This window comes from Ovis canadensis, chromosome 8 (assembly GCF_042477335.2).
Source record: "Ovis canadensis isolate MfBH-ARS-UI-01 breed Bighorn chromosome 8, ARS-UI_OviCan_v2, whole genome shotgun sequence".
NCBI lineage: Eukaryota > Metazoa > Chordata > Mammalia > Artiodactyla > Bovidae > Ovis > Ovis canadensis.
This window is the reverse complement of record NC_091252.1, coordinates 42,791,309-42,801,742: the sequence shown is the minus strand read 5'-3', so window position 1 is coordinate 42,801,742 and position 10,434 is coordinate 42,791,309.

Below are 10,434 nucleotides of genomic sequence, written 5' to 3'. Positions count from 1 at the left end.
GCCCTCTCGGTCTCTCGAGGGAGTGAAGGCGCAGGGCACCTTCCCGTTTAGGTTTTAGAAACCCAGGCAAATAAGTAGACACGGACAGATTCTGGTTTTGGGGTAGATGTTCAAAAAAGCCTAGAGAACCCCTTGAGTTCTAAAGCCTTGCTTAACAGTTCTCTTCCACGTGACCTTGTCATGGGTGAGATCTCCCATGGCGGCTCCTGGCACCCATCCCCTCGAGTGGACCTGGACCAGAACTGCTGCTGCTCCCAGAGTAGCAGGTGTGACAATCACCATGCTCAGAGCCCAGCCCTCACCTCAGGGGAGGCTGAGATAGTCAGCGGTGTTAGGAGAGCAGAGGACAGTGACAGTGGTGGAGGTGTCCACTGAAGAAGCGGTCAAGTCTTGGGGGCAGGTGGGCTGTACAAATACAAGGAAGTGCATGAACTCAGGTTTATATGCTCTGAGGTCTTCTTCATATAAAAAAGGCAGGATAAATGCTTGAATTTTTTCTTTTCAATTATTTTTCAGAACAGGGCCTTAGCTCTATGGATCCTCCAAGGATGATCAGTGAGGGTTTTAAATTTTGTGTTTGTTTTTTTTTTTTTTTAAGAGGGGTGGGCATATTCTAACAAATCCACAGGTTTTTAAAAACTGAATTGATTTATCTCAATCCATTGAAATTTGTATTTCATATAAATGCATATTTTAGAAATGTCCAGATTGTCCCTTCTTTGGCCAGTGGAAGTCATCTCAAGTTATTTCCTGACTTCTGCTGACATGCTTCTGGAAGTCTTGGAGAGTTTCTTTGCTTTGTGGTGTGACAAGGTATCTTGCACGTTTCCTGCCTCAGACCTAGAATCAGCCACGTCTGCAGGCAGCCCTGGTTCATTTTTGTGGGAATAATATTCAGAGCCACACTCTGGACACTAAGGTAAAGGAGCAGAATATTGAAGGTAAATCTCAGTGTTACAAAAATTTTATTAAGTAAAAACCTTCAAAAAATAGAAAAATTAGATTCTCAACAGGTAAACCAAATTTTTAACAAATGCATGTAATGGAAATGTATATATATTTCAAATCTAGAGGAAAATTCAAAATTTTACTTCAGTGATTTAGCATACTCCTATTTAAAGACTCCTTAGGTAACCTTTCATTCTGTTGATCAACAAAACATTATTTGGGTACTTTGTGTTTCAAAGTTTTAGGCCCTCTGAGCACTCATAGGTTTCTAAAATGTGTACATGGTCCTGAAAATGGGAGCTTGAAACTAGCTAGGAATCTGTGTATGCACATTTTAAAAAGGAAGTGCTCTTAAATGGTTAAGTATAAATGGGCCCAGGGAGAACTAGGCAGTGAGTGGGGGGAGCAGAGAATTTATTTATTTACCAAACAGCTATTTATCTTTCACTTGCTGAGCTCTGCCATGGAGAATTCAAATGCAAAAGGTTCATTTAAATACAAAGTTTATCCCTCTAGGTATTTCCAGATAATTTGAAAGTAAGAGAAGAAAATAATTAAAATACTGTGTCTCTTAACTAGTTACTGGGTTGCTAACTTCCATAGACAGAAGAAGGAGAGACCTGCAGCCAAGGTGGAGTGCTACTAGGAACAAGAAGTATTAAACTTGGGCTTGAAGAATAACTTCCCCAGGTTGTGGAAAAAAGAACATTCAAACTGTAGAAAAAAAGCATGGACAAAGCCACAGAGAGGAGTAAGGGAATGGTCCCAATGGAATGGCAAGATGCTTTTCTTGTGTGTGTGTTTTCAAAACAGACAGGCAGTCTTGCAAAGACAATAGAGGAAACTGAGTCTGTAGATACATGTAAGTAGTCAATTTGAGAATGAGGTTATACACCATGCTAAACACTTGAACTGTTTAGATGGTTAAAACAAGATTGCATTTGTGTGAGACATATCATTTAAGAACACAGTTTTGTTATTTCCTTCATAGATAAGATGTTGACCTTAAAACAACTTTCAAGCTTAGCTGGACAGTGCAAAGACCACAGTGTTCTGAGCAGGCCGGTGGGTTTTGGGAGGACAGGGCCTCAGATTGGGGGTGTGAAAAATGCAGGTAGGAGGTAGGTGCTCACACAGCTAGGAGAGTCCGAGAACCCTCTTGCTGTAGCTTTAATTCCATGACTGCAATCCCTCTCTTGGCTTCCAGTCTTGACCCCAGAGTGAATTTTCATTAGGAACTCTCTTTCTCAGCTCTTAACTTTGCAGATGATCTCGGAGAGCCTGAATCCTCTAGGACACTGATCTCTAGTTAGTAGTGAGGACTGCCTTTGGGTGCTGAAGTCTCACCTGGTAGATCAAACTGATAACCCTGACAGGGTTGGTAAATTGATCATAGGCACTTCCTTCAGGATTTGAAATAGTGTTTGCAAATGAGACCCCGTGGACAGTGTCACACTGCTTATATTGGGATAAATCTAAGCTTAAGTAATAAAGACACTCCAGAATACCATGACTTTAATAATAGTAATTAATAATAATAAAAGTTTCTTTCTCTTCCTCACATAGTAGTTTCAAAGTGAGTGTGGCATGTCAGTGGGATTGCTGCGCTCCAGTGAGGACTGAGGTTCCTTCCAAGTCGTGGCTTTTCCATCTCTTGGCCAGTGTGCCTCAAAAAAATAAAAATAATAATAATGTGCATATGAATTCCCTGGGAATTTTGTTAAAAGCAGATTCCATTTTAGCAGGTCTGAGGTGGGACCTGAGATTCTGTGTCTCTAACAGTTCCTGGATGGTACAATACTGCTGTTCCCTGATCGTACTGGAGTAACAAGACCCTAGGGCATTATCACTGTCTGCATGGTCAACACGGAGTCACTACTACAGTCAGGGAGAGGCAAGGGCCGGAGGCTCCCTCGATGCCTTGGAAGTGGCACACAGCACTTCTTCTCATGTTCCCTGGGTGAAATCGTATCTACATGGCTACATCTAATGGTACAGATGTCTTGGAAATGGAACCTTGCTGGGCAGCTGTGTACACAGTCAGTCCTTACTTTTGCAGAGCAGGGTTGGGGGGTGCAGATGTTGGCAGACAGCTTGCTGTGCCTGACACATTCCTCTACCTGGAGTCCCCTCGTGTGCCCCTCAGAGTCTTCTGGTGGTTGCCCAGTAATGTGAGGTATACCCAGTGAAGTGTCCATGAAGTTTTCCAGACAGCACTTCATAGCATTCTTTCCTCAGGCACATTCTTGAAATACTCTACTCCTGCAATTTCCTGGGTACAGAGGTGGCCTATTTAGGAGAGAATGGGTGAGTAGACTTTCTTTTTCTGCCTTCATGACTTTGGAAGTGAACAAGATGACCAGATTATGCTTCTTTAAGATCTGCTTGTTTAATGTTTCCTAGTTTTATGAGAGTAAATTAATGCTTCAAATCCAGTTTCCCATTATCTCAGTGAAGAGTCTTGCTGGGCACTGCAGATTTTCCCCTCCAATGAGTGAGATAAGATAATAAACGAGTCTAGGCCACTGGCAAGATGCATAGGCACCCTCAGAGTGAATCATAATCACAGTACATTTGTAATAAAGCCCCAGTTTAGATGCAAGCAGGCAGCAACATTAGATGGTCAAATAGCTCAAGGATATTGAATGAAAAACTTACTGTACATGAGCAATAATATTTGCCCTTCTGTTTTTATTTATGTGATTGAAAAGTGTCTGGCTTATTCACTGAAAGAAATTTTCATTTCCTGATACTCCTCTCAATATTCAAGCAAGTAAAATAGAATTAACTAAAAATGGAATGATATAATCTGTTTTAGCTGAAACGCTAGAAGGGCAAAGAATGATTGAGCAAGCACTCCATGACTGCTTTAATGTGACCTTTAATAAGTGAATGTGAGGAAGAGATACTAAGCTGCTCTCTGAAAAAAAAATTAAATATGTATACTCTCCCCTCAAAATACAGGCCTAGGGAACAATAAGCCTTTAGTTGAATTTTCTCCTCTGCATGACATTTCTCTGTTGTCTTTCACTGAAATGAAAAATTTCAAAGTGAGAAAAAAAAACCCTGAAATATTATCCTCAAAATCAAATAAGGCTACCGTGTCCTTCCATTAGCCCCAACAGTTGCTTCCAATTATTGTGACCAGATTTCCTCATTTGTGCATTTTAGAGAGACAATATTTGAATTTCAGGAGAAAAGCTGAGAATTGAATCATGTTATATAAATGCTCAAGACTGTAGCAGCAGTCTAGAAGAGATGGAAAAATTCTCTCTGGATTTTAGTCAAAGATACAGATTTAAATCCCGGTCATTTGGTTTTCAAGTAATCATGGTAATGATGAAATTCGTGATGACAAAGATGATGAGGAGGACAATAGCCAGCATCTGTGGAGTGCTGACTGCAAATGCTTGCCATGTACTAACTCATTTAATCCTTATGAAAATTTTTTGAGGCAGGTCGTATCATAATCCTCACCTTACAGTTGAGAACAAATGAGGCACGGAAATGCTAAGTAACCTCCCGAGGTCACACAGCTACGGTAACAGACACCATTCACCCAAGATCAGCTTCTTCTCTCTGGGCACATATCCAGTGGACATTTCCCAGCCTCTTTTGCGGAAAAGTGGCCACTGGCCTGAGTACCAGCTGATGGAACATGAGAGATGTGTGCCATTTCTATGCTAAAGCTCTTCAGAAGCAGGAGTGCCCCCTCCATGCTCTTTGACCATGTATTTGCCTTCTGAGTGAAGACTATGCTGAGGCTCAGGGGGATGGCAGAGCCACAGGTCGAAGGGGCACCAGTGACTCCCACCAATCAGGAACATCCTTGGAGTATCACAGAGATGCAAAATAAAGTTGAGCTCTGTCTCAACCGTTACACCTTGGAGGGTCTGCTTGTTATCCCAATAGAGCCAGCCCCAGTTAACAACCCAGGAAGTGGTGGAATCAGTATTTGAATCCAGGCAGTCTAGCTTCATCATCCACCAAGGTTAAATCACTTCACCTCTTCATTTGAAAAATGGGAATGATTATTACTACCTGTCTGTCCAGGCTTCTAGGCTGGTGTCCTGAGGTCTCCTGAAGAAGACTGAATTCTCTGTAGCTCCTGAGGAAATCTGGGACAGAATCAGAAGTACCCTAGGCACGATGTTCTGCTTGGTTTTGGTTCATAGTCTACCTGTGATCAAGCTTTGCCATAGCTAGAGCTGGGATACTCTCTCCTGCAGACCTTAGTCATCAACTTGCCACCTGTAGGCTCCATGAGGCTCATTCTGCTGTTCGCCTTCTCCAGATGAGATGTCTTCTGGCCCAGGGCTAACTCAGTGCATCTCGTCTCTGCCATGCGTGCCATCGCCTTCCCTCTAGGGGGTCTGCCTTTTAACGGTACCTGATCTCCTAATTCCAGTCCCCCTCACTGTAACTCGATTCTCTTTCCTACCTGTCTACTGCTGGACCCTAGTGTGATATAAACCAAGTTGCCTAACTTTTCACCCCAATAGTACATGTCCTGCTTACCTGCAGGGTTATTGTCAGGTTGAATTTAAGGTATCAAATTGTGTCTCACATGTATGGTATAAGATTTGGTATTGTTATTAACATGATTAAATTTTAAAATATCAAGTGAAAGAGGCAATTTTACTTCAATCAACTAGATATTAGTTGAAGAACTCAGCTAAATATTTTTAAGTAGTAGTTAAAAATTTTTAATTAACATATAGTTGATTTACAATATTACATTAATTTCAGGTATACAGAATAGTGATTCAGTATTCCTACAGATTATACTCCATTAAGTTATTACAAGCTGTGATTCCCTCTGTTATATACAATATACCCTTGCTGCTTCTCTATTTTATATATAGTAGTTTGCATCTCTTAATCTCATGCTGCTAACTTGCCCGCACCCCTTCCCTCTCCCATTTGGTAACCGCTAGTTTGTTTACTGTACCCATAAGTTTGTTTCTGTTCTGCATATACATTTATTTGCATTATTCTTCAGATCCCACATATAAGTAATATCATACAATATTTGCTTTTTAAAAAATTTATTTATTTCCTTGACTGTGCTGGATTTTATTTGTGGCATGCAGGATCTTCAGTTGTTACAAGTGGGCTCCAGTTTGCTGACCAGGGATCAAACCTAGGCTGCCTTCTCTGGGAGCACCAGGGAGGTCCCCAGTATCTGCTTTGATTTGACTTGTTTCAGTTCAGTTCAGTTGAGTTCAGTCGCTCAGTCGTGTCTGCCTCTTTGCGACCCCATGAATCGCAGCACGCCAGGCCTCCCTGTCCATCACCAACTCCCAGAGTTCACTCAGACTCATGTCCATAGAGTCGGTGATGCCATCCAGCCATCTCATCCTCTGTCGTCCCCTTCTCCTCCTGCCCCCAATCCCTCCCAGCATCAGAGTCTTTTCCAATGAGTCAGCTCTTCGCATGACATGGCCAAAGTACTGGAGTTTCAGCTTTAGCATCATTCCTTCCAAAGAAATCCCAGGGCTAATCTCCTTCAGAATGGGCTGGTTGGATCTCTTGCAGTCCGAGGGACCCTCAAGAGTCTTCTCCAACACCATAGTTCAAAAGCATCAGTTCTTCGGCACTCAGCTTTCTTCACAGCCCAACTCTCACATCCAGACATGACCACTGGAAAAACCATAGCCTTGACTAGATGGACCTTTGTTGGCAAAGTAATGTCTCTGCTTTTCAATGTGCTATCTAGGCTGGTCATAACTTCTCTTCCAAGGAGTTAGCATCTTTTAATTTCATGGCTGCAATCACCATCTGCAGTGATTTTGGAGCCCCTCAAAAATAAAGTCTGACACTGTTTCCACTGTTTCACCATCTATTTCCCATGAAGTGATGGGACCAGATGCCATGATCTTCATTTTCTGAATGTTGAGCTTTAAGCCAACTTTTTCACTCTCCTCTTTCACTTTCATCAAGAGCCTTTTTAGTTCCTCTTCACTTTCTGCCATAAGGGTGGTGTCATCTGCATATCTGAGGTTATTGATATTTCTACCGGAAATCTTGATTCCAGCTTGTGCTTCTTCGAGCCCACCATTTCTCATGATGTACTCTGCATATAAGTTAAATAAGCAGGGTGGCAATATACAGCCTTGACGTACTCCTTTTCCTATTTGGAACCAGTCTGTTGTTCCATGTCCAGTTCTAACTGTTGCTTCCTGACCTGCATATAGGTTTCTCAAAAGGCAGGTCAGGTGGTCTGTTATTCCCATCTCTTTCAGAATTTTCCACAGTTTATTGTGATCCATGCAGTCAAAGGCTTTGGCATAGTCAATAAAGCAGATAGAATTTTTCTGGAACTCTCTTGCTTTTTCTATGATCCAGCGGATGTTGGCAGTTTGATCTCTGGTTCCTCTGCCTTTTCTAAAACAAGCTTGAACATCAGGGAGTTCATGGTTCATGTATTGCTGAAGCCTGGCTTGGAGAATTTCGAGCATTACTTTGCTAGCATGTGAAATGAGTGCAATTGTGTGGTAGTTTGAGCATTCTTTGGCATTGCCTTTCTTTGGGATTGGAATGAAAACTGACCTTTTCCAGTCCTGTGGCCACTGCTGAGTTTTCCAAATTTGCTGGCAGATAGAGTGCAGCACTTTCACAGCATCATCTTCCAGGATTTGAAATAGCTCAACTGGAATTCCATCATCCCCACTAGCTTTGTTCATAGTGATGCTTTCTAAGGCCCACTTGACTTCACATTCCAGGATGTCTGGCTCTAGGTGAGTGATCACACCATCGTGATTATCTGGGTCATGAAGATCTTTTTTGTACAGTTCTTCTGTGTATTCCTGCCACCTCTTCTTAATATCTTCTGCTTCTGTTAGGTCCATACCATTTTGTCCTTTATCAAGCCCATCTTTGCATGAAATGTTCCCTTGCTATCTCTAATCTTCTTAAGGGATCTCTAGTCTTTCCCATTCTGTTGTTTTCCTCTATTTCTTTGCATTGATCACTGAGGAAGGCTTTCTTATCTCTCCTTGCTATTCTATGGAACTCTGCATTCAAATGGGTATATCTTTCCTTTTCTCCTTTGCTTTTCACTTCTCTTCTTTTCACAGCTATTTATTTGTAAGGCCTCCTCAGACATCCATTTTGCTTTTTTGCATTTCGTTTCCATGGGGATGGTCTTGATTCCTGTCTCCTGTACAATATCACAAACCTCTGTCCATAGTTCATCAGGCAGTCTTATCTATCAGATCTAGTCCCTTAAATCTATTTCTCACTTCCAGTGTATAATCATAAGGGATTTGATTTAGGTCATACCTGAATGGTCTAGTGGTTTTCCCTACTTTCTTCAATTTAAGTCTGAATTTGGCAATAAGGAGTTCATGATCTGAGCCACAGTGAGCACCTGGTCTTGTTTTTGTTGACTGTATAGAGCTTCTCCATCTTTGGCTGCAAAGAATATAATCAATCTGATTTCAGTGTTGACCATCTGGTGATGTCCATGTGTAGAGTCTTCTCTTGTGTTGTTGGAAGAGGATGTTTGCTATGACCAGTGCATTTTCTTGGCAAAACTCTATTAGTGTTTGCCCTGCTTCATTCTGTATTCCAAGGCCAAATTTGCCTGTTACTCCAGGTGTTTCTTTCTTTCTTTTTTTACTGAGCATTTTCATTTTTAAAAACATTTATTTTAATTGGAGGTTAATTACTTTACAATACTGTATTGGTTTTGCCATACATCATCATGAATCTGCCACAGGTATACACGTGTTTCCCATCCTGAACCCCCTACCTCCTCCCTCCCTGTACCATCCTTCTGGGTCGTCCCAGTGCACCAGCCCCAAGCATCCAGTATCATGCATCGAACCTGGACTGGAGATTCGTTTCATATATGATATTATACATCTTTCAGTGCCATTCTCCCAAATCATCCCACCCTCGCCCTCTCCCACAGAGTCCAAAAGACTGTTCTATACATCTGTGTCTCTTTTGCTGTCTCGCATACAGGGTTATCGTTACCATCTTTCTAAATTCCATATATATGTGTTAGTATACTGTATTGGTGTTTTTCTTTCTGGCTTACTTCACTCCATATAATAGGCTTCAGTTTCATTCACCTCATTAGAACTGATTCAAATGTATTCTTTTTAAGGCTGAGTAATACTCCATTGTGTGTATGTACCACAGCTTTCTTATCCATTCATCTGCTGATGGACATCTAGGTTGCTTCCATGTCCTGGCTATTATAAACAGTGCTGTGATGAACATTGGGGTACACGTGTCTCCAGGTGTTTTTTGACTTCCTACTTTTGCATTCCAGTCCCCTATAATGAAAAGGTCATCTTTTTTGGGTGTTAGTTCTGAAAGGTCTTGTGTGTCTTCATAGAACCATTCAACTTCAGCTTCTTCAGCGTTACTGGTTGGGGCATAGACTTGGATTACTGTGATATTGAATGGTTTGCCTTGGAAATGAACAGAGATCATTCTGTTGTTTTGAGATTGCATCCAAGTACTGCATTTCGGACTCTTTTGTTGACCATGATGGCTACTCCATTTCTTCTGAGGGATTCTTGCCCACAGTAGTAGATATAATGGTCATCTGAGTTAAATTCACCCATTCCAGTCCATTTTAGTTCACTGATCCCTAGAATGTCGATGTTCACTCTTGTCATCTCTTGTTTGACCACTTCCAATTTGCCTTGATTCATGGACCTGACATTCCAGGGTCCTATGCAATATTGCTCTTTACAGCATTGGACCTTGCTTCTATCACCAGTCACATCCACAGCTGGGTATTGTTTTTGCTTTGGCTCCATCCCTTCATTCTTTCTGGAGTTATTTCTCCACTGATCTCCAGTAGCATATTGGGCACCTACTGACCTGGGGAGTTCCTCTTTCAGTATCCCATCACATTGCCTTTTCATACTGTTCATGGTGTTCTCAAGGCAAGAATACTGAAGTGGTTTGCCATTCCCTTCTCCAGTGGACCACATTCTATCAGACCTCTCCACCATGACCCACCTGTCTTGGGTGGCCCCACGGACATGGCTTAGTTTCATTGAGTTGGACAAGGCTGTGGTCCTAGTGTGATTAGATTGACTAGTTTTCTGTGATTATGGTTTCAGTGTGTCTGCCCTCTGATGCCCTCTTGCAACACCTACCGTCTTACTTGGGTTTCTCTTACCTTGGACATGGGGCATCTCTTCATGGCTGCTCCAGCAAAGCGCAGCCGCTGCTCCTTACCTTGGATGAGGGGTATCTCCTCACCACCGCCTCTCCTGACCTTGAATGTGGAATAGCTCCTCTAGGCCTTTCTGTGCCTGCGCAGCAACCTCTCTTGGACGTGGGGTTGCTCCTCCTGGCCGCCACCCCTGATCTTGGACATGGGGTAGCTCCTCTTGGGCGTTCTTGTGCCGTCACAGCCTGGCACTCTTGGCCGCTGCCCCTGACCTCGGACGTGGGGTAATTCCTCTTGGCCACCACCCCTCAGGCATGGGGTCCTTCCGGTTTCTGCCCCTGACC